The 27,070-nt window shown below is 50.8% G+C and overlaps 1 protein-coding gene across 4 annotated transcripts in view; it reads left to right on the forward strand.

The window, feature by feature from the left end:
- Tspan18 (tetraspanin 18) overlaps window positions 1–27,070 on the forward strand; it is a 131,338-nt gene that overhangs the window by 63,925 nt on the left and 40,343 nt on the right. For 2 of the 4 annotated variants that reach the window (XM_050146967.1, XM_050146966.1), the window contains one exon: window positions 24,465–24,584. The exons of 1 other annotated variant lie outside the window; for it this stretch is intronic. The gene's annotated coding sequence lies outside the window, so the exon portion shown is untranslated. Of the gene's footprint in view, window positions 1–13,504; window positions 13,873–24,464; window positions 24,585–27,070 lie in introns of those variants that run through there. One more of the 4 variants, XM_050146968.1, reaches the window with a different exon arrangement.

A 27,070-nucleotide genomic window follows, 5' to 3' on the forward strand; every position in this document is an offset into this window, starting at 1 on the left:
AGAGACACAGACAGAGACAGACAGAGGACGCAGAGACACACAGAGAGAGACCAAGACACAGAGACACAAACAAAGGCAGACAGAGAAAGAGAGGCAGAGACAGAGACAGAGAGAGATGAGACACAGAGACACAGACAGAGACAGACAGAGAGCAGATAGAGAAAAAAAGAGGCAGAGAAAGAGAGAGAGAGAGAGAGAGCAAAACACAGAGACACAGATAGACACAGAGGCACAGACAGACACAGAGACAAAGAGAGAGCAGCCCAGTTTGCCAGTGTGGCTCTGGCTTCTCTCTAAGTGTCTTTGCTCCTCATCTCCCAGCAGTCACTGTACATTTCCGTGCTGTGCTCCAGGACCCTCCAGGAGACAGGTAGATAGACCTGATACTCTGTATGTAACTATGATGATCTATACCAGGTCCCCCTTCTCCAAGAAAGGTGTCTAGCCAAATTGTTTGCAGAGGTGACCTGGAGCAGAAACAGTCAATTGGACAACTTTGGACAGGGACCCACAGGCGGTGATGCAGAAACAAACCAAAAAACAGCGAGTGCTTTGAGTAACCATGAATCCTGTTTATTGCTTACTGTGTGTTCTCAGACAAGTCACAGAACCTCTCTGAGCCTTAGTTTCCACGGGGCGAGGTGGGAAAATCATAAAACAAGCTTGCTTTTGTATGGTTGGGATGGTATGTGTAAGGTACCTGGCATAGTCCATGAGCTCACCATACGGTGAGTGTGAAAACAGGATGTGTGAGTTGTTCACCGGCTTATGGTTTCTTATATCACAGAGCAGCTCTTGAAGGGCTTTTGATATTCCATTAGCTGGCAGTACTGGAGGAGACTTCCAAGCACTAACCCTTCGCCTTCCCTTGCTGTGTGACCTTGATCAAAATGCTTGGTATCTCTGAATGAGTCTGATGGGACTTTGTACAGCAGCTCCAGCTCCCAGCTGGATGCATGGTGTAAATGTAGCTCAGAATACTGCAAGGTGCCCAAGCCCGGCACAGGCAGGGCTGCTTGGAAGCTTGAGCTGGAGCTCTGTGGCACCATCTGGCCACCATGAGTACCAGGTTGAGTGGGGCACATACCCCTCCACCCCATTGGCCCTATGTATTCATGGGATCCAGTCACATCCACAAGTGGAAAAAAGAACAAGATGTCAAGACATGAAAATAAAAATCAAGGGCCTGGAGACCCTGGGAACAGGGCCTTGGAGACAGCCTTCAGAAGCATCAAACTTCACACAACAGCAGAAGTGTTTTTTCAAAGGAAGCCCAAAATAGAAAACAGACAAAAGTCAGACGGGCCTCTGAGGTGGTTTAATTCTTCATTGTTTTGTGGAGAATACAGCATTGTTGGGCCATCTCTCCAAGTGCCTGGGGCGGAGCCCCCAGGACCCATTTCCTTTACCAGTAAAATTGTTCCAAAGTTGGGAGGCACCTCTGCAGCCACTGCAACCCCTGTCTGCACCAGGGAGCAGAAATTTCTCAAAGCAAGACCGCCATCAGCTCCCAGCACACGGCAGGGCAGCTTTGTGCAGCTCTGTGCCTGGGTTAGAGCTGCGGCTTCAGCGAAGGGCCAGTCAGGAGGACCAATCCCGTAGGAGCCGGTGGCAGAATTGTTCATTCGTTTCTGTGTCCAGTTTTGCCTCTGTGCATCCGTCCATTCTTTCTCATTTGTGCATTCACTAATTCATCCGTGTGCCCGTTCATTCATGTGTCAGTTATTCATCCTTTCATTCATATGCCCATTCGTTCAGTTGTGAGCCCGTTCACTCATTCACATGTTCACTCATTCATTTATACACAAGAGAATTTGATAGTCACTCATTAATTCATTCATGTGCCTGCTCACTCATGCGTTCCCTCCTCTGTGAGCCCATTCACTCACGCATGTGCCCACTCATCTGTGCAGCTACTTATTCATCCGTGTGTGCATTCATTCACCCATCAGTAACTCACTGGCATGCTGTAGCAGATACGTCAGCTGCAAGGACGAGCCATGAACAGATCACAGATCTGTCTACTTGGGAGGGAGGGTCCCGGGGAGGGTGAGTCTGTAACACACCACCACTGCCACAACACCTCTGTCCCCTCCTATCCTTGCCAGCTTCTCTGCCTTTGGTGGTCGATTCTGCCAGCAGATAGAACGGAGTGGTTCCAGTAGCTGCCCACCTAGATATGAGGGACAGGCAGGGGCTTAGCAATATGGCCACCCAAGCGGCTAGTCCTCTGTATACCACGTCAGCTCATTCTTGCCTTCAAAGAGTAAAAGGGTGCTGGGCCAGAGGTGGGTCTAGGTTGGATTACAGGTGAACTTCAGGACAAGTAGCTTATGGCCAGGCAGACTCTGGTGCCAGGCCTGTATAAGCCCCCTAGGAGGGCTTCTGGGGTGAAGCCTCCTTCAAGGAAGCTTGAACCTGGAGTGGATGTCCCAAGTCTGGCTTGGCTTCTGGTATCTCCAGATTAGTTTGCTGGAGAAGCTACCTGGGTGTGCCCAAGGGCCACACTGGGCCCCAGCTTGACTTTGCTGCCTGCCAGCCCTGTGAGTTTGAATGAGTCACTTGGTCTGTCTTTCTCAGATTGAAATTGGAGCTGTATTAGTCAACAACAAAATCATTCCACTTATTGAAAGCCTCCAAAGCCCGGCGGCTCCACACAGATTTGATTCTCACTGTCAAGGGTTGCAGACTAGCAGCCACCTGGCAGGGCTGGCTTAGATTCCAGGCGTCAGGCTCCTATCTCTTGTTCACCTTTGGCTTGAACATGAGCTCTCTGAGACCTGTGGTGTATTCTTATATTCACCCAGAATGAAAGAGGCTGGGTGGCTTTCGCTGCTGAGACCTGTTCCTGGGACTGTTGACCAGTAGGCAAGAGGCCTTGGAAGACCTGCCATTAGCCAAAGTGAGTCACGTAGTCAAGTCAAGGTTAGGAGGGTGGCCACTCCGCCTTACGGAGAAACTAGGAGTTAGCAGATCCGTGATGGGTAAGCAGACAGAGAACGATGCCTTCACTGAGTAATTAAGATGGCAAACTTCCAAGACAGTGGCTTCCTCCTCATCTTCCTGACCTGGAGGTAGCAGCTTAAAACAAAGGTTTAGTACTGGAGAGTACTGGAGGTTCAGCCGCCTGCTCTTGACTCTGAGTTCAATTCCCAGCAACCTCATGGTGGCTCACAACCATCTATAATGAGATCTGGTGCCCTCTTCTGGTGTGCAAGCACACATGCAGGCAGAACACTGTATACATAATAAATACATACATACATACATACATACATAAATATTTAAAAACAAACAAAGGCCCAGTTGGTGAGATTTTCCTTGTATTTTAATTTGTTAAGCGGCAGAGAAATCCCACCCAATCAAGACCCCTCAGCAGTAACACTGAGGTTACAGCAAGAGGGTGGGAAAGGAAGGCTCGGAACTGCAGCTTTAGTGCAAAAGGGCTTTGAATACTGACCAGGCTCATGCTTCTGAGTTCATACTGAATTCCATGAGCAGTGCAAGGCCTCCTTCCAGATCCAAGAGGGCATCAAGTCCCTGGAGCTGAAGTCCTATTCAGTTACTGACCCTAGCTCTAAACCTTCGGTCGCCGTGGTCCAGGTACTTTTCTCAGCTTGGTTTTTCTGAACTTCAGCCCAACGTAGTCCTCGGAGGTCACCATGGCTACTGCTGCTGAACCTGGCAACAATGAGGACCCCAGGAGAGGCCAAAGCCAATATGAGATCAGCTGACCAGAGAAGGGGGAGTGAGAATTGATATGAGCAGGCAGATGCCGGATTTTTTTTTTCCAGGCTGTGTGCTGACACTGTCCCCTTTAGCCTGAATATCTCTTTAGGTTAGGAGAACAGGGTGCACCTGCCTGCAAGTCAGGATATCCCATTCTGCAAGCAGCCAGAGTGTGATGTGGGTGAGTCCTGTTGTTTAGCTTGGCCAGTGCAGAAGTGTCTGAATGACAGGAAAGGCATTTTCCTGAAGGAGCGCTGTCCCCACAACCCTCCTGGGTCAGGCCATGCTATTTCCATACATCCTTCAGGATGAGGCCCTCCCAGGCCTCTGGCCCTTGTTTTCCCATCTCCTCTCCTCTTCAGCCAGAAAGAGCCCACGGCCTGGGGCTGCAGGATTTCCTGGCTCTGCCCACTAGCTGCTAAGCATTGGCAGAGCCCCACCACATTCTCCACGGGGTTTCTGTTTCCCAGTGGCCAGGGTGGGCGGTGCTCCCATGTCCTGTGTCTGCCTGAGACCTGAGTCCCTGGTGCTCTCTTCTTAGAAGCAAGAGGGCAGGGCAGCACATGGGTCACCCTGGAAAGAACTGAAGAACTCCTGTATCCCCTACTCCCTCTCCCTAGCGGCCCTCAGGGCCACCAATGTCTGCTTCTTATCCTTGCACAGAAAAGAGGAGATTGTAGACCCCTGTGGACCTTCCTTTTGGGGGCCAGGTACTGTGTAGCAAGTTATGCCACTGAAATAATACCAGATGATACAAGGTATCCAAGATTAGCCTATGGCATCTTTGGAAGAGCCGCAGGCCCTGGAAAGCACTGCGGCTGATTTTCAGGAGTCTCTGAGTGGCCCAGGTGACCTCTCCCATCCTTCCTGACTATGCTGTTGCAGAATGAAGCTAGACAGGGCTCATAGGTGGGAGTTATCTGAAATCCGTCCTCATCCTTAAGCCACGGGTGTATAGTGGTATCTAAATGTGCGTCTTGATTGTGAGGAGCATTCTCTCCCTATGAAGCCCCTTCCTCAGAGGTCCTGGGTCCACAGAAACTTCCTCTCTGGGCTGATCAGAACCATTTTACCTGAGGCAGAGCAGGTGTAAGTCTCTGCTACATCTTTGGGCTCCTAAGCCTATGTCTGAACTTCGATACAGGAGTTTCCACCCGAACAAGGTTCTTATGGTGCTAATTACAGAACAAGGAGGGACTGGTGATTACAGAGACTCTGGGGACTGGGGAACAGAAAAAATTGCTACACTTGATGCCAGTTACAGGGCCCTGATCCCACATGTACCCTGTGTGAGTGTAGTATGTGTGTGTGTGTGTGTGTGTGTGTGTGTGTGTTAGGTTTTTTAAAACTGTTCATTGCCAGGGTGCAAATATTTTCACACATGAGCTCTTAGAGAGAAGTTATTAAGGAGCACACTGGCAGCCTGGTGGAAGTCAAACGGCTGCAGCCAACATGGAAGTCCTAATTAATAGCTGTTCCCGCAGCTCTTGGGCATGGCAGCGGAAGTAATTATCATGATTTAATTGACTTTTCTCCCCTTTGTTATGCACTCTGCTTTTCCCACTTTCCTGAGCTGGAAAGGTTTTATTTCCCTCTTCCTCTATTTTTTTCCATCACACACAGCTTCTGCCTGTCAAGCCTTATTAAAATGAGCGCCGTGACAGCACAAATCTTTATGTTACAGAGAAGTCTGCAGCATGCAGCCTGATCAGTGGCTCCCTGTCTGCAAACACTGCTTTCGCAGAGATGTGTTGTGACCCAGCAGAAGTGTGATTCAGGAGGTTGGTCCCTAGGGACTGCAAGGGACACAAGGGTCAGCTGCCCTTCCACCAGCCAAGGGAGGTGGCTTTCGTGGCATCACAAGGGTTCTGGGAATCCTAAGAGATAAAAACATGGCATCTGTGAGCCCCTGGGACCGACAGAAAGACCCATCTATGGCCAGCCTCCTGTACTGTGGCCTGTTGCCTTCTTGGCTTGGAATGGCTTGGCTCCTCTTGAGCTTGATGCTGCCCCACCTGGTGATGGGGCCCTGAGTGCTCACAGTGTCGGATCTTTCTCCTGGGGCAGCTGGTGCCTCTTCCAAGGAGGCTGACACACCAGGCTGAGTTTATGCCTCTAATCCCACGAGTGAGCTCTCTTGGTCCCAGGCATGGTGTTTGGGTGACATTTCTTGGTTCACTATCAGCTTATCGGAAGCCATAGATGGTTTATAAAAAGATTCATGTGAGGCCAGCATAGCACACCACCTAGACTGCTTGGGTTCAAATCCTGATCTGGTCACCTACTTGCTATTTATTACTGGACAAGTGACTTAAAGTTTCTGGGTCCTAGAATTTTCATTTATTCAATAACACCACCTGCTTTCTAATATGAAGCACAGATGGGTTAGATCCTGGGGCACACACATGAAGGAAATGCTCAGTTTTTAAGGTGTAGTGGGACGCGTAAGCTTTTTCTGGTGTCTAATAGAGTAAACGAGAATATTGTGGAACCATAGACACAGAAGCCAGAGAGGTCTGCCTCTGCCGTCTTGGAATAGAGTAAACAAGAATATTGTGGAACCATAGACACAGAAGCCAGAGAGGTCTGCCTCTGCCGTCTTGGTCCCACACAGGAATCTAAAGTGCAGGCGATAGCAGGTAGCCATTGGAAGGTCAGATAATGTTGGCTCATACGATACTGGACTATTTCTCATGGAGCTAAAACTGGGAGCCAGACATTTTCTTGGGTCTCACTAGGGATTATTGAGAGTGCTTGACTTTTAATTAGAACATTATAGATAATAAACTCAGCAGAAGAGAAACTGAATAGAAACTGCTCTCTCTTTGTCCCTGCTTGGGAATTGAGCCAGGCTTACATAAATGCCACTCCACTCCCCCCCCCCACACACACAAGTGCCCAGCCGCTTCACACACCCCCCACACAAGTGCACACGTGCTTTACACCACACCCACACAAGTGCACAACCACTCCACACACACACCCCACACACAAGTGTGCAGCCGCTTCACACCCCCCACACAAAGTGCACAACCACTCCACACACAAGTGCATAGCCACTTCTCACACACACAAGTGCACAGCCGTTCCACAACCCCCACACACAAGTGCACAGCTGCTTCAACCCCCCCCCACAAGTGCACAGCCGCTTCACACACACACACACCCCACACATACAAGTGCACAGTCTTCATCTTTTTTACACAGATGTTGGGGCTTACAAGATGTTGGTGAGGATTCTGCCCCCACAGATAAGCCAATGCTGTTCTGGAGGGAGCAAGTCTCTACACAGCCCCGGGTCAGCTCCTCCTCTGCCTTTCTGCCTTCCTCCACAGGATGGTGCAGCATGAAGGTCCTCACCAGGTGAGAAGTAAAGTTCTTTATAAACACTGAGTCTGAAAGCATGTGTTAGCGTGAGGGAAGCATGAAGATGGCAGGACTGTGGTCAGCCCTCCTACACACTCAAACGATACTCTTCTTTCTCTCCTGGTTGGGGTTACCTGTGATCTCAGTTTCCTGTGGTCAAAGATGTCAGATACAAAATTCTAGAGATAAACATTTCACAAACTTTATATTGTGAGCCATCTGAACATTGAGATGAAAGCGTGCAGCATCCCTGGTCCTCTCCAAGAGAACAAGAACCATCTTTGTCCAGGGTATCTACAATGGATGCACCACCCTCCCAGTAGACACTCAGTAGCTATCCTGGTTTTCAGATTACGTGCTGTTATCACAGTGCTTATTTTTAAGTAGTTCCTACTTTTTAGTTATGCCTCCCAAGCTCTACCCGTGCTGCCAACTCAGACGCACAAAAGAGAAACATCAAAGTGCTTCCTGTAAGAAACAGGTTATCACAGGAAGAACAAACCATCCAGGCAAAACGAGATGTTAAGAGAGACCATGTTCATGGAACTTCTAATATAGCATATTTCTTTTATTGCTCAGTTTCATTTCCAGTTTTCCTTGCTAATTTCTGTATCTAGTATATAAGTTAGATATGTATGGGAAAATATAATAAGCACAAGGTCTGATGCATCTGTGGCTCAGGCATCCCCAGGGCTTCTTGAGGCCATCCCTCCACGGATGAGAGAGAGAGCTCCATCTGAAGAACTGAGCATCCGCGGAGTCAAGACCATGGCATAAGATGCCTCTGCAGGGCTGGGAAGGGAGGGAAACAGGCAGAGGTGGAGAAGCGAGTGCACTGAGTGGTTCCCCTGGGAAGCCTGTGTAAGACAGGCAGGAAACGGCGTCATGAGTATACATGCATGTGGAGGGTAGGTGACAGATGTTTCAAAGCTTGTACGGGCTGAGGAGAGAGGGACAGGAAACAGGTGTTCAATGCCTGATTTTTAACAATCTCCTCTGAGGTCTCTGGATTGCTAGGGCTCCCCCTCGTTTTCTGGAAAATGTGGACGAGACAACTGCTAATGGCGGAGGTCTTGAAAGTGTCCGCAGCTCCCTTAGCCCGTGCAGTCTGTTAGTTCACAACAGGTCTATAAGAGGCTGCGGGCACTCTTCCTATCATCTGAGACCGATCCCTGCCCCCATCCCGCACCCTCGTGTGACTTGCCATAGAAGCTTGAGCCCCTAGAGAGGACACTTCTGCTCCCTAATAAAACATAGACACTTAAAGACACTCCCATTAATGAAAGCAAGTCACAGGACCGCCGGTGCAAAGCTAGGAGATGCAGTCCCTGGCCCGGCAACCCCTTCCCAACCACAGCTGTTCCTGTTGCCTTGGGGGTGTGGCAGCCAGCCTTGAGCCCCTTTCGACAGTGCTTCCCAACTGAAGACAGCCCAAGACCAGGACAGAGGAGAGGTGAATTGTGGATCTGGCCCTGGTTTCTCTCTTTGCCTCATTTCTTAACCCACTGGACCAAGCTGAGAGGATTAAAGAAGCTATGGTTCTTATCAGAGGCAGAGCCAAATTGGGGTACTTTGTACCCACCTGACACTGCCTCTCTGCTTACCTCTGCTGTGGGCCACTGGGGCCTCTGCCTCACCCCACACGACAAAGGGCTTCACCTAGGACCAAGGTCAGAACTGGTAGAGTGCCTTCAACGTTGGATGGCCACAAACTCATGCCATCCAAGTCGCTGGAGGAGTGGAGCGAGAGGAGAGAGGGTGGGCTGCCTGCCTAGGTCCCATTGCTTCTGGAAGTTCTGTGTCCCTCAACTTGAATCTCATGTCTTAGGACCTGTGCTGGAATTTTCTCTTAGCCTTCCCTTGGGAAGCAGTTCAGATGGAGTCCTTGTTCTTGACAACCCTCTCCTCCAACCCCTTAGTCTCCCATCCCCCACCCCCTTCTTCCTATACTCCCATCCTCTGCCTATACCCAGCCTGGCTAACACCAGCAAGGGCTCAGTTTTCCAGCAGGGCGACCCTAGGCTCTCAGACGCCCTGCATATTCTTCTGTCAGAGGAGGAAGGGTTGGCACTGCCCCCACCTGCTGTCGTTGTTTAAGGTCTTAATTTATGAGCCCTGGTTATTTATTAGGCAGGGTGATTTGTAGGCCGCCTCCCCCTCCTTGGTTAATCAGTGGGCCTCTTTGCAGACCTCTGACCACCAGCCATGGGGTCAGAGACAAAAGAAATCAAGCTGTAACAGGAGTGAGCTGGGCAAGGTCAGAGGGAACCTGGAGGAAAGGAACCAGCCCCTCTACTCCTTCCTTCCTGCGCAGTCAGGGCCCGCTGTGACCTATAGACACAGTGCCCTTGGTCTGTACAATGGGAGGAAGGAGAAAGGTTGGGGGTAAAACCCTCTAGCCTGCGCCTGGAACGTCTCTCAGCTTATCCCCACGGGGTGTGGGGGAGGGAAGAGCCCAGACAGTCACAGAGCCAGGCTTCCACCCTCACTGGCCAGCCGCAGTTTAGTTTACTCTGTTGTTGTTAAGGTACGGTCCTGTCCCAAGAGAGGGCTGAGCTGGGGCAGGCTGTATACCTAGTGCTTGTCAGGGCCTTGCCATTTATTATCTCTATTGGCACCAGCTGGACAGCAAGGCTTTGCTGCGCTTGCAATAAAAAAAAAAAATTATCAGACGACCCTGTTCCCTGTCTATGTTTCCCTAGAATGGATGCCAGTCGCCCTTGTGGGCAGTGTGGTCACAGACTGAGGCTCTGTCCTTGATGCCTCCTGAATGCTTAACTGGGTGGCCCCAGAGCCCTGAAAAGGAGAATAATGGGGCCCTGCCCTAAGCAATGCTTTCCCTGCTCCTGGTTGTGGGAACTCTCCCAGGACTCTGTAGCCAGGACTGGCTCTTGTTTCCCTCCACAAGTAGGCTGAGGCCCCACCCACGACCAGCCTGGGCCTGGTGCCTCCCCTGTTTCTTGGGTTCCTTTTATTTCTGGATTCTCGGCACCATGAGGTAGAAGCAATGCAGGGCAGGCTATCTTGCTGACCTGAAGTGTCTGGGTAACTGGGAGCCACCTGCTAACTTGTGGCCTGATGGAAATTCATCTGGTGATCATATGGGTTTTCCATCAGCTTCAACCTGTATTCCTCCCCCCCAAGGCTGTCATGGGTTAACAGTAGGCCTTGTATTATGGGCCTGGGCTCTAGCTCCACCTTGCAGGCAGGACAGCCATGTCTCTCTCCCTGACCAACTTTCCAACACCTAGAAAGAATAAGTCCCTGTATGCTGCTGACTCTAATGACACCCCCATCTTGGATCCTTCACCCAGCCTGATGCCTGCTCTGCTCCCAGCCTGTCCCAGCTTCTGTTCCTGCTCCTTGGGACTCAACTTTACTTTCTCCTTTGTTTACTCCAAGCTTTGGAGCCTGAATGCTTATGTTGACCAGGAGGGCAGCATCCCAGAATCAGGCCCTAGGAGACTCTGCAAGGAGCCTGAGTAGGTGGGAGGGTATGGGGGGATGAGGGGGGATGCCAGAGGATGTGGAAGGGTGTGGGGGGATACAGGAGGCAGCCTGGCACTGAGAGGATGGTGTGCATGTCCAGGGTGGTGGGTCCAGGACTCTGCTGCAGCAGAGACTAGGCAACTGTTGTCCCCAGTATGAATGCAGGTCACACTTGTCCTCCTGGGCCACTTGGCATTTTCTTTTGGGAGATAAGGTCCCTCTACATAGCCCTGACTGTCATGGAACTCACTACAGAGATCCGCCTGCCTTTCCCTCCCAAGTGCTGAAATTAAAGGTGTGCATCACCACACTGGCCCACTTGGGATTTCAACCCCTCTCAAGACACCCACTCCTGTGTATCACAGGGCTCGGGAGGCCTTTCCATCTGGGATGCTATGGAGAGAAATAGAGATCAGGTCAATGAGATTCAGAGAGCGCCTCTGCTAACGCTATCATCTGGGCTGCAGGATCTGTGGCAATTCTCCCTGCTTCAACAGAACTTGATTTCCTAGCACACACCTTACCCCTAAACCAGGACGGGTCAATTCCCCCCCTTCTCTCTATCCCAACCCTCATCAAGATTACAACCTGCACAAGACACTGCTCAGCTGCCCTTCCCACATACTTGTAGCCCAGACAGATCTGTCAAAATGGTTTTTTTATATTTATTTATTTATTTATTATTATGTATACAATTGTCGATTGCCTTGGGTGGGTTACTTAGTCTAGGGGTTGTAACCCACCCTGCAATCAGTTACTCCAGGGTCACGGAGGGGTGCTATCTGGAAGAGAATGGGCTAGGAAAGAAGAAGGAGGCCATGCTAAATTTGTCACAGCCTCCGTTTATTAGAGTCCTGGTTGCTGCTTATATAGCCCCTGGATGAGGGCTTGGGGGGCAGGGGCACGGGATCTCGCCGTGTGGTCCAGGTCACATAGGCCAGGAGGTTACATTCGATCAGGTCCTGTAAGCCAAGCAGTCACGAGTTGCTACACCTAGTTCCCTGGATAGCTGGAATGTGAGGCGGGTTCCACTAACAGATAGTTCTCCATTAACAACTTAAGTGGGTGGGGTAGGTTCTGTCAATAGAAAGATTCTTAACATAATTATGGGTGTGGGGTTCTCTGCAGACTCCCCAGGGTGATGGTTCCTGTAATGATTTTTAGGAGGAAACAGGTCCTGACATACAATATTCTGTCTGTGTGCATGTCTGCAGGCCAGAAGAGGGCACCAGACCTCTTTACAGATGGTTGTGAGCCACCATGTGGTTGCCGGGAATTGAACTCAGGACCTTTGGAAGAGCAGGCAATGCTCTTAACCACTGAGCCATCTCTCCAGCCCCTGTCAAAATGTTTTTTGTGTTGGTTTTTAATTTATTGACTTTTAAAAACAATTTCAGGCTAAGGCAACAGTGGGAAAGAGCGATGAGAAACAGTGTTTCTGACTCCAGGCTTCCAGTGTTTCTCCTGGACTTGAGGCCTCGTGTGGGGATCCACAGAGCTGCGGTAGCTGGGGTAGCCGCATCTTTATTCCCATTTTATGTTCTGTGATCCATTTGTCCATCCACTGTGGTTAACTACAGATCATAGTTTACATTAGGAACACCTGTCCTCTTTTGTACTGTACATTTCACAGGCTGTGAGAAACGCAGATTGGCAGGTGTCCACCGTGGCCGTATCACAGAGGACTGTGTGTGCCTGAGATTATATCCCGCCTCGTCTTTCATTTCTCCGGCCCTCATCGACAACGCCCCCACTAGTCTTTTCCGCATCTTCCTATCCCTTTAGGACTATTGTGCAGCTGTAACCATACATTGCACAGGCGTTTCAGACTGACTCCTCCTTTCTGGGCATGGCAGCTCATCCACTCATCCCTGGTTGAGCACAGCACAGCCTAGCTGTCCACTCACCTACCAAAGTGGTGTGGAGAGTTTGGGCAGTTGTGAATAAAGCTGTGGGCAGCATCTTGTGGGGACATGAGATTTGCACTGCTTGAGTCAGTATGAAGGAGGGCAATTGTTCGATGGCGTGGCAAGGTACTTTTAGTTTCGGAAAAGAAATAACAAGACACTAAACTTTCTTCCAAAATATATGTGCCAGTTTGCTTTTCTGCCATCTATCAGTGCAAGTTCTGGTTGTTCCATGGACTTGCTGGTGTTTGACATCATCCTTTTTTTAAAAAACATTAGTCATTTTAGCAGGTGAATTGTGGCCGGGCAGTGGTTTACCCTTTTGTATAACCCCAGATAATCCCAGTTGGAGCATCAATTTGAATCCATTACGTGTCTGAGCGTTCTATGACCACAGGAACTGGGAGATCCAGCCGTGCCATCTGTACCAGCCTTCTCTGCTCAGGTCCCAAAACACTGCAGGTCTGTTCTTACCTGGAAGCTCACACAGGCTGTTCCCTGGGCCTGGCACTTGTCCAGGCCTCTCCTCCCTTCCTCTGTGCTCAACAGACCACCCTTCTCGGAGGGCACCACCTAGACTCTCGTTCTACTCCTACCATCACAGTAGTCACGGATTTCTTTGCTGTCACCCTTATTTGTGTGGCTGGGGAGCAGGTGGTGTTTCCTACTATGCATAAATTCTGTATTCCATCCCCAGCACTACGTTAGCCAGCACACACCTGTCATCTCAGATCTCAAGAGGCAGAAGACCAGAAGCAGAAGTTCAAGGTCATCCTCGGCTCCATAGTGAGTTCAAAGCCAGCCTGGGCTAGACACCCTCGTTTTTCCCTTAAAACATGGTGGTGGTGATGATGATGATGAAGATGATGAAGATATTTTGTAAGATTTTTGAGGACAGGGATCTTGCTGGGTGACTCATCTTCTCTCCCTGTGTCTTGGCTGGCCCTTTACCACGATGTTACTCCGTGTTATCTGCTATTTAGAGAATGACTAGCTGAACAGGAACGGCAGGAAAACCACAATGGAGAATCAACTAGACACCAAAAAGCCTGTGTATAACTCTATACAGAAGGAGATTGCGGCAAGAGGCCAGGGGTCCTTCAGATTCCCAAAAAGCCCAGGAAGCTATCAGATAGTGAGAAGCTTGAGTAGAAACCAAACAAACAAGCCAACCAGTAGCTAAAGGTGTGAGACCAGTAGCTTGGTTCTCGGACTTTCCAGGATACTGCTGATCTAATCCACAAAGCTCTAAGTGCCCGGGTGCCACTGCCATGCTCCGCTGAAGGAACTGGGGTCCAGTAGGTGCTGTGCAGAGAAGAGGAGATCTGAGAGGAGCTCCTGGGACTCTCCACCTGCCTCGCCTCATCAGACCTGTTGAAAGGTATTCTCCTGCCTCAGAACTTATGAAAACCCCCTGTGTCCTCAAATGTTGGCATTCAGACAAAGATTGTGTCTCAGAGATGTCAGGAGCACGCAGATTGAGCTGCTGCTAAGTCCCCTTGCCTCCTGTTTCCAATGCCAGAAAAGCCCAGAACTTGGCCTTGAGTAAGTGCATCCAGAGACCCAGATCCCAAGACCCCGGGCTTGTTCCTATGGTCCTTGAGTGCTCCCATCCATGCTGGAGAAGGCTGGAGGGCCAGTGTTTGAGTCAGCTGTGACCCAAAGCAAGGACTTTCAGGAATGGTGGTGCGGAAGGGAGCAACCAAACGTCAGGGACATCCTTGACTGTCAGTCTAGGTGGCCAGATCCCACCCTCCCAAGAATATTGCCTGTTCTGTGTGCACCCCAGGTGCCACACTCAGTCTTGGTGGCCATCCACAATCCCTGCAGAATCATGACCAAAATCCACAGCCAAGAATTGAAGCCTCACAAGGAACAAACGTCCTTGGCTGACCCAGGCTTGCCTCTGTAGGAAGAAAACACAGTAACTCCACCAAATCCTCCAGGGAGAATTGCCAGAAGCCTCATTACTAATGCAGGAACAAAGTACTCTCTTTCCCCATCTATAGAATGGGCTGGTGGGGCTACCATCTGACAGGAGACTCTGCAATGCTGTGGTAGAGATGCGGTCTCCAGCGTTCCGCCATCCATCTCACTGGCCCTGACTCGTTAGAAGAGCCGTTGTAATTATAACTAGATGCGTAAGACATCAAACAACAGCATTTGCATTGCACTTCAGAAAAAATGCAAAGTGCTTTTTTGTAGGTGATCTGCTAAACCGCTCAGCAGCCCTGGGGTGGGGAATTATTCCTCTTATTTTGCAAATGAGAGAAAAGTTCAAAGGACTTCAGAGGTGTGTGCTCCGGGGGCAGCGCTCTAGGCTGGGCAGGAGCCCTACTCTTTAGTAGGGCAGGCTAGTGCTGGCTCCAGCAGGCACTCTTGGCCACTCTGGCGCTGTTGCCAGGAGGGACCTGAAATAGATTCTGGTGGGCAGGGCAAAGCAGGCCTCCAGATTCGCTTTCAACCCTGGCCCAGATGCCTGCTGCTTGGCACACATGTTAATTACCCTGCTTGCTCATGCTCCAGCCTGCTGCCTGGCTATCCCACTTCACAGACAGAAAGGCATGGTGGGGAGAGACTGCCTCTCACATCTGCCTTTCTCAGTCAGCAGGAGGCACAACGGTGGTAATCTCTGGTTATCAAAGGATGGCCTGGGCTTGCCTTTTAACTCTTAGTTTTACCTTTCCCATTAACATCCCCTCCAGTGTTGCCATGAGAATCACGTGCCAGAGGCTGCCAAGGCTGAAGCCAGCACCCTTACCTGGTGGGCCTGCACACGTGACCTCTTCCTCTCTAGAGAAACTCCTCTAAACTGGCCCGGAGGACAGTAGGGGCTCAAAAGATAGACACACCTGTGGGTGTGTCCAACAACCTGTAGCTTACAGAACACATGTAACCCCCGGATAGCCTTGAAGGTGACCCAACACAAAATCTTAAACTTAAAATTCAAATCTTAATATTAAATTCAAAGTTTTATATAAAGCTGCATTTAAAAGCTTGAACAGGAAGGGATAGGGTGTGATTTAAACTTCAGAAATAAAGCAATTGGAAGCTAGAGATGTCGTCGAGTTGGTAGAGTGTGTACCTAGCATTCACTACGTGAACTGGGTGTGTTGGCACGTTCCTGTAATCCCATCACTCTGGAAATAGAGGCAGGATGATCAGAAGTTCAAGGTCATTCCCTGACTGTAGTGACTGTGAGCTCAGCCTGGGCTACCAGATACCGTATGCACAAAGGGGAGGAAGGAAAAGTGAGATGGTCTGTGGGAAAGCCACCTTCTGCTAAGCCTGAAAACCTGAGTTCCGTGTTCCAGAACACATGGTGGAGGGAGACAGCCAACTGCCACAGATTGTGCTTTGACCTCCATGTGTGCAATGGCACGCTTTGGGTTGCTTTCCGTTTTGGATGCTTGTGATTCAAGCCGCAGTGAACATTCTGGTCCACGTCTTTTTGTTGTCAGGTGCAGACATTCTGTTGGGTGCATGAATGGCTGTGGCTTAGCTTTCATGGCTGTCAAGTGGAATAGGCGTGGTATCTGCCAGCAGTGTGCGAGCCCTGGTCTCTTTCACCTACACTTGGCATCACCTCTCTGCGCAGTTTCAGCCCTCCGTTGGAGCTGTAGTAATGTCGCACTGTGGGTTTTAGTTGTGTTTTCCTAGCATTGATGATACAGAGACCAGCCATATGTTCCACAGTTGTCAAGGATCTGGGCCACCACTCTGCTTTGGGTGTCAGAAATGATGTTCCTTACCCTTAGCATGCCCCACCATCCACAGCATTGCAGAGGGCTGGAGCCAGGGAAATTGTCTCTGCTCTCTGGAATGAAGAGAAGTTTTTGGCATCTCTCCACCTAGTTCACATTCTGGTACAGATTATAAAGTTTCCAACGGGGTATTGGAAGGGTTGCTTCTTGGTGTTTGGGATTATTCTCCATGCCAACCCTCCAATGTATGATCCCTTTGGTATGTGGCATGCTCCTGTACTTGTGTGATTGTACAGCCATTATTTTAAGTCAGCGAGGGAGGTGTGGCAGCAGTTATTAGAAAGATCTTGAGCCGTAGACATTCTCCTGAGGACCTGCCTGAGGCAGGAGACTCAGCTGAGTGAACTGAAGTCTGGTAAGTAGCATACAGGATAATGTACCATGACGATGTCAGAGACGCATTAGTCACTCAGAGTGTGTGCCAGAAGCCATGCTGCTTGCTCAGGGACTCTCACATGGGAGGGAGCATGTGGATTGGGTCCTGAAAGAGGAGTTGGAGTTCATCAGAGACCAGCAGAACTGTCTAGGCAAAATCATAGCTCTGGGACTTACCCAAGTCACCTGACCAGGAAATAGGTGGCTTTCTGCCCCAGCCCAGATGTAGGCACTGAGCTGAGAGTCCGTGGGAATTGGTGATATGTAATACTCCGCTCCAACTCCAGCAGGAGCTGGGAACGCTGGCATTAGACTGCAGGACACAGGACTGTGGGACTCCAGCTGTAACTACCAAGAGCCTGGGAGGACATCAGGAAAGTGACTTCTAACAAAGGCCTTGAGGAATCCTAAGAATTTAACACCAGAAATTGAGAGATTCTCATTCATTCTCTCTCTCTCTCTCTCTCTCTCTCTCTCTCTCTCTCCTCTCTCTCTCTCTCTCTCTCTCTCTCTCTCTCTCTCTCTCGCTCTCTCTCCTCTCTCTCTCTCTCTCTCTCTTTCTGTATGTGTGTGTACCTTCTCTCCTTTGCTTTCTTTCCTCTCTTTTTCTTTCCAACCTCCCTGTTCTCTCTCCTCCCCCCTTGGCATCTCCCTTTCTGCCTGCCCCCCTTTCCCCTGTCCTTCCATTTTTTTCTTCTGTTTCCCTTTTTTCCTTTCCTCCCTCCCTCTGAGGTGAAATACAAAGTCCATTGGACCATCCTTCACCACTGCACAATTCTGCAGCATCTGACACATCCACACATTGTATGTTCATCACCTCTGTTTCCAGAACTTTTCCTTGCCTGGAAAAAGAAGCCATCATCATTCCCCTCCACCCCCAAACACCCAAGTTCTGTCTTCCCCTAAGGCTCTGCCTAGTATGAGATCTTCACAGAATGAATATTGGAGTTTTGTAATCTGTGGTCTTGGCGAGGCTGCTCTACCTTCACAGACACCGGAGCTTCCTCCACATTGAGCTGGTATCAGGCCCTTACTCTGATGGCGATATTTTACCACGTGGAGACAGGGCCAGCACCAAAGTGGCTTCCCCTTGGAAGCTATGAAAATATGATTTACACCTCCAAGTGTAGCAGTCTTTGGAATCTGGAATTCAGTTCCTTATGATACAGACCCAGGAGTGGACTTGTGGACACGTGGTAGTTCTGTGTTGAAATGCTTGAGGCTATGGCCCCTTCTGAGTGCTAGAGTGGATGATGATACCATCAAACGAAAGACACAATGGGCAGTTCAAACACACAAGGGCTCCGGGTGTCACACAGGCTACACTGAATGAGACTAGAGGGCTGGAAGGGAAGTGAACAACAGAGGTCTTCTGCCTAGTTGGCTGCCTCTGCCCATGAGCCAGTGAGCTCACTGAGGATTCCTGCTCTTCAGAGGAAAGGAAAGCAGAAGCAGGTGACTGGTACCTTGTGAGCAGCTCCAGAGGCTGCCCCCTCAGGACATCTTCTCCTAGGAAACCGGCTCTTACCATTTCCATGCAAGAGAGTCCCAACCCACTGCCTGGGTGGGTTCTCTCATCTACCAAATACCTCTCACTCACCTTTGGAGCTGTTCAGGCTTGGCAAACATCTCAACCTCTTCCTGTGTTCCCAGCCTCTCTCTGTATCCTCAGCTTCTTTCTGTGTCCCCAGTCTCTTCCTGTGTCCCCCAGCCTCTCTCTATGTCCCCAACCTCTCCCTGTGTCCCCAACCTCTCCCTGTGTCACCAACGTCTCCCTGTGTCCCCAACCTCTCCCTATGTCCCCAACCTCTCCCTGTGTTCCCAGATTCTCCCTGTGTCCCCTAGCCTCTCCCTATGTCCCCAACCTTTCCCTGTGTCCCCAACCTCTCCCTGTGTCCCCAACCTCTCCCTGTGTTCCCAACCTCTACCTGTGTCTCCTAGTCTCTCCCTGTGTCCCCTAGCCTCTCCTGTTACCTGCTCTCTTAGAGCAGAGTTGGAGACTTGGAGGGAGGGAGAAGACAGTGACACTGAGGTCACCCAAAGGGGATTCTTAAACTTGCTGAGGGGCAGCAGCACCCTGGTGACTCTTGCCTTTCTCCCTCCCAAGTTGCCTCTCCAAAGGGGCTGGGCATGGCTGTGCTTGCCAGTGATCACAGTAGTGAGGCAATAAGATCATTTGTGAACTTAAGGCCAGCCTGGCTGTGAGTGAGATTGTTTGAGACAGGACTCAAACAAACGAAAACAAAGATTTTAAACTGACAGGCCATGGGGAGGAGGCTGCAGCCCACCTGAGCTCTGAAAGGTTAGGACATCAGCCCAGAAGAGCCCTGGTAAAGAAGGGGACAGGGGAAAGCTCACTGCCCATCGGGTGCCATGTTATTAGCAAACCCTCAGTAATAAAATATTTCTTTTCCATATAATTGCAAGGTAATTATGCAGTGTGGTTGTGTATTAGTGGTGTTGATAAATTACACTCAGGTAGTGATTAAACATCTGCTTCATAATCTCACACAGCTTGAAGTGTGACACACACAAGCACACAATAACACATGCACATGTGTGTGTGTGCCGCCAAAGGTCCCCACGCTCGTGGGGGGGGGGAGGGAGAGGAGGAGGGAGAGAGAGAGGAGAGAGCCAACTGAGTTTAGAGACAATTACTCACCTCAAACACAAATACAGACGACAATGAGCCTCACCTGGAATCCACGGAGCTACTGACCTGGACTGGAGACTGAACCACATATTGCCCCTTAGGACAGAGCAGAAGGTCCCCAGAGTGTGTCTCCTTCCTGGTTAAGCTTGGTGGATACCTGGGCTCAGTTAAAAAAAAAAAAGTCTACCAATTTTGCCATCAATCAATGCCCTTTAACTGTTTCACTTAAATGGCTCTCCCCCCTTCCCCCTATCTCTCTCTCCCTCCCTCTCTCCTTCCCTCCCTCCCTCCCTCCCTCTCTTTCTCTGTCTCATTTCTCTCCCTCTCTTCTCTCCCTCTTCCCTCTCTCTCCCTTGTCTCTCTCTTCCCCTCTCTCTCTTTCCTCTCCACCCCCTGCCACTGCTGGTCTGTAAAACAAAGAACTCTGTGTACAGAAACCCCCAGGCCCTCTCCAGCTCTGCCATACATGGATTCTAATTTCATTCTTACTAATTAGGAATGAGAGACCATTTAGATTCAGCACCTAGCATCCTTGGTGTGTGAACAATGGGAAATAACTCCTACTTATGACTTCCCGGAAGACCCCATGAACGAGGGGAAGCGCAAGAATCAATGGCTGCTCTCCTGCGGCCTCCCCTGCTGCCGGCGTCCATATTCATTCTCGTGTTTTAAATTTTCATGTTGATGTTTATGGGCTACCATTAGGTGATGCGATCCCTCCCGAAGGTTGGTTTTTCATTAACTTAACTCATTTTACTTATTAGCTGGAGTTTAATAAACAGGCCGTGCACAGTCATACCACAGTCTTTCTCTTTAATAATATTTTAAGATCAGGCTTCTCTGAGTCATCGTGGTTTATTTGCTTGTAACTTGCTTCTCCTGGGATGCGAGGCCTGCTGAGCCCCAGAGAGGCCAGCTCTCGCTGCCTGTTTGACCTTGAGCATCAGTGTCTTCCCTTGAAACATGCTGGCCCTTGAAGCATGCTGGGAATAAAATTAAGACCACACCGGCCAGCACTCAGCATCTGTCACTGGGCACCCAGCCCTCGCTGGCCATATTCAGAGAGCTCTGTTGAACTCTATAGTCCTATGAGGTGGTTTAGTTTTTAATTTGAGGGGCAGGGTGGGAAACTGAGGCCCAGAGAAGTGAAATAACTTCCTCGAGGCTACACAGTTGGTGGCAGTGACACACTGGGCTATGGGCACCACAGTTCATTGTCTTCCTTCACTCAGGGTCTCTGTTTCATCTTGACTTGCCTTAGGTCCTCCCATGGCTCCTCTCTGTTCCGAGCTTACTAGCCCCACCTTCATCTTCTATCCACCCTTTCGTCCTCCGTTTCCACTTACCTGGCTCTCTGCGGTCTCAGCCTGCCCCTTGCACACTTCTTCAGTGGTTCCCCATTGCCTGTGGCTACAGTTCAGCATCCTCAGCCTGACATCCAAGGACCCACGTCACTGGCCTCTGCCTTCCTCCCTTGCCCGTGTCATCCCAGCTGCCCATCATGGCACACAGCCTTGACTGCCCGCCCACATCTGGGCACTGGCATGCCTTTCTCACCCTTGTCTCTGCCAGTACCCTCCTCTGAGCCTCAGACATGCAGATCTGCCCCTTTCTCTGAGAAACCCTCCTGGTGCCCCTCCCCCCCTCTTCTTAACTCTCCCCTTTCCACACTGGGACTGTCTTCCCCCTTGGGTTATGGGCTCCTTGGAAAGTGAATATAAGCTCTGGAGCCCCCCACCCAGTAGGTGTTCTTGTTCCCCCATGCTATCCAGAAGTACGGAACACTTAGGAAAAGGCTCGGTCCAAATTCCCTCTGCTCCCAGCAGTGTGGTCAGCCTCTCTCCCTCCCTCCTTCCCTCCTTCACCCACCTCATCCATCCGTCCCTTCCACCATCCCTCTGTTGGTTCCACACACTCACCCATGTGCTTCTCCCCCCGCCCTCCCAAGGTTGCTGCCTCCCTTCCTGATCAGCAGCTCAGACATGAGGTACTTTCTTTTCTCCTCTTGCCCAAACCTTGCTGCCACATCTGCTCACATCTCCAGCTGCTGGAAGGGCCACTGGGCTGGTCTCAGTTCTGGTGAGGACTTGAGCAGTGTGCAGGAATGGAAACACGACGTGGAGTGGGGGAGTGTGCCTCGCTGTAGTTACACATGATGTGGAGTGGGGGAGTGTGCCTCGCTATGGTTATACACGACGTGGAGTGGGGGCCGTGTGCCTCGCTGTAGTTATGTCCCTTTCATTTCCATTGTGGCTGGGCTGGACAGGGCCCTGCACACTCACGGGCCTTGCACACGCATGGACCTTGCACACGCACGGGCCTTGCACGCAGGTCTTTACCACTGATGTGTGTCTCCGTGCCAATCCTGTGTTCTATGGAAAGGGAAACTGGCGCTCAGGAGTGAGAGAGGGGTTTCCATAAGAGCATGGTTTTGGTCAAGGCTCACTGGGAACTCTAGACTGTTTCCTTGACCTATGCTGTACTCTGATGGGTACCACAGACTTTCATAGTGTGCCTCCACTCTGCCTCAGACATATGTGTAACACGGAGTTTTCACAGGCTCGGGTAGGTCTTGCCTGCCATGATCACACAGGCAAAAGAGGCAAGGATGAGAATGCAGATTTTGGGCTGGACCCCTCTTTTTCCCCCCCACACCATGAAGTTCCATACATGTGGCAGCAGCTCCGACATACACCAGCCCCCATCTCCAGGACCAGTTTCCCTCAGCAGGACAGGCCACCTATGGGTAGAAATGCTTGACCAAGGACATTGTGAGACTGAGCAGCAACACAGGCCAGGACCTGTGGGGACAGACCTGGATGGCACAGGCTGAGTGGCTGTGCAGTGGCCTGAGGCTGTGACTGTCACACACTGGTGCATTGTTCACTGGGCCATGTCCTCTCCAGCTGGCCCTCCTAGGATCGGGAACTTCACTCTGTGACACAGATGACATGTGCTCCACAGGTCCTGCTCAGACCTGGAACTGCCCACCCCCCCCCCCCCCGCCTCATGTCCTGGTGCACACATGTGTGTGACACCTGTGCTACTCTAGTTGCGGTCTGTTTTCAGCACACTTGATAGCACCATCACACAGTGACCAAATCATGAGACCACACACAACGTGTCTGCTGATTTGATCTCTCTGAGCCTCAGTTTCTTATCCCCAAAGTGGGGGTGACAATGCCATGAAGATTAAATGAGAGGCGTGTGGCAGGCGGAACACTGGACTTTCCCATCTGTGTAGCATGGGCCTCTGCCCCGCCCCAAGAGCCTGCAGAAGCAGATAGAAGGTGCAAGTTGCCTTTCGTGGGTGGGAAAATCAAGGTACCTGCAGGCAAGGCAGGGACTCATGCCACTTAGTACAACCTTGGGACCAGAACCTTGATTCCTCACTGCCCATCCCTGGAGGACTTACCACCACCACCTCTCTCTTAGAGGAAGACCCCACCCCACCCCAGGTCACCTCCTTGTCCATAATTTATACCTCAGATGACTTGAGGGGTATGTGAGAGGTAGGCAAGGGCCCCCAAAATAAGCCTCTTTGAGTGTGCTGGACAGAGGAATGCTGGGAAGAGACGTCATAGATACTGAGAGACAGACTCAGTGGCTGAAGTGGGGACAGAGAGAGTGGAGCGCCATTAGGAGCCATGGCTTACCCTGTTCCAGAGACAGTCTTCCCGGTTCCTCTCTCTTGCAGCTGTTTGCCCCTTTATAATGTTCTTTTGAACAACCTGGGACTGTTCACGGGCCTGCTAAGCCCTCCCTGTTCTCAGCTCTGGTTGCCTCTGGTCCAGCATTGGCACTCACCAACTTGTGGAGTGCTAATGACATTTGCATTTTTCTGGCTGGCAAAAGATGGTACTTGGTAACTACAGTAGGGGACATCACTGGCAGATGGGGGATTGGTAGCCCAGAGCGAGGGCCAGGCAGGCCAGGTGGAGGCCGAGATGATGGGCTGTGAGGGGGAGGAGTCACTGGAGGAGTTTAGAGTTGCTGTGTGTCTAAACATTTGCCAGGACACCAGGCAAGTGTGTGCTCCACCTCCCTCATATATGTCTCTCTCTCTCTCTCTCTCTCTCTCTCTCTCTCTCTCTCTCTCTCTCTTTCTCTCTCCTCGCGTGTGCGCTCTCTCTCTCCCTTTCTCTCACTCACACACACAAACACACTCGCTCTGTCACCTGCCTACACTTACTGAGCAATTGCCCTATGTCAAATGTTCTTCTATGGTCTTCTTCATCCAGACAGATGAAGCATTTTAACTCCCAGCAAGCTTTGGGGAGCAATCCCATTATCAGCCTTGTTCACAAATGAGGAAACTAATGCTCTGAGAGGACACCTGACTTGTCCAGAGCCCTGGACCGGGGGGGGGGGGCGGGGAGTTATTGTCCAAGCATGTGGCCAAGGTCTACCATCTCCAGTGCTTCTGGCTTCAGGGCACAATTTCCCACACTTTACCTGGACTCAAACATAACCAGGAAGCAATTCTTTGTTGTGATCCGTGACTGGGCAAAAATGGTGACCCACACCCCTGACAGCATATCAGGGAGGCTCCTGCTAAGGCTGGGGACTGCTCTATAGGCTTCAAATCTGACAAGTCCGCAAGAATAGGCATCCCTGGAGCCATGCGTTTGGATAGATCCACGTTTGCTCTGCCAATTTGCTGTGTGGCTCTAGTCGGGTGACTGCCCCTCCCTGGGTATCAGTCTCCTCATTGGTTACAGGAGACCATGGCTCTATCTTGCCTGCATACCACAGATGTGTTTTCACATGAACAAGGACCTTTTCTCCAAGGGACTCAGACACCTAACACTTCCAATCATTCAACCTCTGGACTTAAGTTTTGCATCTAAGTGAACTGGGCACATTCATTAGCCTCCCTTCGGAAGGGCCCTTTGCTCTGTGCAGCTTAGCGGCAGACCTATGTGTATTACTCTGGCACTGTGGGATGCATACACCTGTGTGCCATGTGCACATACCTTTGTGCTTCTGAACTGTTCCCTCAGAACTTCAGCTGGGTCCTGGTGGCAGGTCCCCCAGTGCAGAGCCCTGGCTTCAGCAGGCTGTTTGTTCTGCCTCCTGGAAACCAAGGGCATTGCAAACCACACTGGAAGGGGCGGCCTGGAGCGCTGGAAGGTGATGACATCAACCTGGCCAGATAGTCAAGACTCTTCTGCTTCCCAGACAGGTAGACAGCTGCTGGACAGCCTGCATTCTGCAGAAGCCGGCCCTCCCGATACTGCAGGTGAAGCCCTTGGTGTGCAATCTAAACACAGACACAGGCTTTCCAGCTCGGCTGACCAGGTAAGGGTGTTCTGGCTTGCTCTTTTTGTCACAGAGGCCATCAACAGGGTACCTTGTCCTCCACCATAGCCCTCATGATCCCATTGGTTAGCACAAGGACTCAATGATGAAAAAACATCTACAAGAGCAGACTTCCCGCTGAGCAGGTGGCAGCAGCTTCCTCCTTCTGCTTCCCTAATGGTCACCCTGCTGTTTGAGCCCCCAGGGCTTGGATCGTACTCCATTCCATGGGAAGGGCTCCCCATCCCTTCTTGAAGGAGGAACTTGCTTTAGCCTCGGAAAGCCCAGGTCTAGGAAGACCCAGGTCCTCTCTGGAGGACCAAACAAGCCTGGCTTCTTTGAGGCTCCTCAAGGAGATTGGGGGTGATGGGAGTATCTATCACTATTCAGGTTCCCCAGAGGAACGGGCCAGCCTGGGAGTACCCACCTGGGAACCTGAAAACAACAGCTATACCCCATCTTTAGGGTGTGATGTAAGGTTTCATGTGGAAATAAAAGTTTGAAATGCACAGTTTAGCACACTGCTGCCATGCAGCTGCAGCCAAGAGTTAAAGGTTAAAGGTCCGCCCTGTCCCTGGTGCTGGCCAACCGCAAACCTACAAACCTGTAGGCTCTCCACCAGCTTGGAAAGTTCTTCCTCCTCCCCAGCTCTGACTCACCACACAGACCTGCCCTTATATGGTGTGCCTAGCTCCTCATGATCAAAGCCTGCTCACCCTGATCCAGTCTCCGGGTCTGGAGTAGCCGCTATGTGCTGTATTGTTAGACACTAGGAACCGAGCAGGACACAAGAACCAGCTCAGGCTCCCTATCCTGTTCTCCAGGAGCTCTTCTGAGGGCAGGATCCTCTTCTGGGATTTTATTCTCCACCACTCTTAAGGGTCTCCCTCCGTGCTCAACCCTGGTCAGACATGGGGAATGTTTGCAGGCTCTATTCGTTCCAACCATTTTTCAAAAAGCCCCTTCACATGGGTCTGACAATCATACAATGACTTGGTCCTTGCCCTCCAAGTCTCAAAGTTCCGTACTCCCTCAGGGAGAAGGACCCTACTAAAGATCTCTGTACAGACCTTTCAGGGTCCAAGTCATTCTGCAACACAACAGCAGGAGCTTCTGGTACCAATACTCCAAGCTCAGGGACTCCCAGCCCACTCTGCAGGAGACTCTGGGACTCCAAGCCAAAGGGAGAAGATGCTTCTTGGCTGCATAGTAAATCAGGGCCTCAGTGTCTAAGAACTGGGTTTGAAAACTGGCTGCGTCACTGGACAGGAGAAGATATGGGGATGGCATGCAGAAGGCAAGAGTAGAAGCTAGAGAGCGTGAGTCCTCAGAGGGCAGCCTGGTGTATCCTGGGGCTGGCTGGAGCCCTGGGGTGGAGTTTTGTAAAGCTTCCTGGGCTGGGGTCACTGGTCCCTCTCTCAGTCCCTCTCTTGCTCCCGGGAAAATATGTGGGAGGCTTTCTGACTTTATTCCCTAGCTGCTTGCAGGATTTCTGTGGCTTGTTCTGGTGGGCTATTTCTTGTCTTCTACAGCAAGTTCTCACTGTCTAGTCCAGGTCAGCCTCAAAATCACCATCCCCCTGCCTCTGCATTCCTAGTGCTTGGACTTCAGAAATGCACCACTGCAAGTGTCACGGCAGACCTTGTGTTAGATGCTGACTAAGTTTACTTTGTTGAGGTAAGAGCCTACGATGTACCCCGTCCTCTTACCTGTAGCTCCCAAGTGCTGGGATTGCAGGGTGCGCTGCCATGTCTAGCCGCTACATTCTTCCCAGTTTTTATAGCCTCCCTGTCCTCCAGTTTGTCATCTGTGAAGTGAGAACAAGACCCCTCCCAGTTTTAACCATGTTGTCCCCAATCATCTCCCAGTCACACACTTTTCCCAGTGTTCCTCCAAGGGTCTCCTTCCATGTCAGGAAGCACACACAATAACTCACTTCTTCCAGAGCTCAGGTGCAGATCAGTCATGCCTCCAGAGTGCCTTGGTGAGGCATGCCAGTGCCATTGGTATTTAGATTCCAACTTACATTTCAGTTGTGTGTGTTGTGTGCGCACATGTGCACGCACATGCGTGTATGTATGCATGCATGTTCACTGGTGCACATGTGGAGGTCAGAGGACAGCCTTCGTGAGTCAGTTCTCTTCCTCCACCATGTAGGTACTAGGAATTGCAGGGAGTCCTCAGGTTTCATGGTGTGGTGGGTTGTTAGCTTTGTTTTGTGGTGGGGTGGGTTGAAAGAGAATGTCTCCCGTAGCATCTTGGTTCCCTGGTGGAGCTGTTGGGGAGGTGAAGGGAACGTGGTCCTCCTGGAGGAAGTGTGTCACTGGAGGTGGTATTTGATGTTTCAAAGCCTTGCACCATTCCCAGTTTGCTCTCTGCTTGCAGTTTAAGATGTGAGCTCTCAGCTGCTACCCCAGCTGCTACATCTGCCTGCAGCTGCACCTCCCCACTGTGATGGTGTGGACTCTTGTCCCTCTGGAACTATA

Source organism: Alexandromys fortis, unplaced genomic scaffold (assembly GCF_014885135.2).
Source record: "Alexandromys fortis isolate MF-2015 unplaced genomic scaffold, M_Fortis_MF-2015_v1.1 scaffold_12, whole genome shotgun sequence".
NCBI lineage: Eukaryota > Metazoa > Chordata > Mammalia > Rodentia > Cricetidae > Alexandromys > Alexandromys fortis.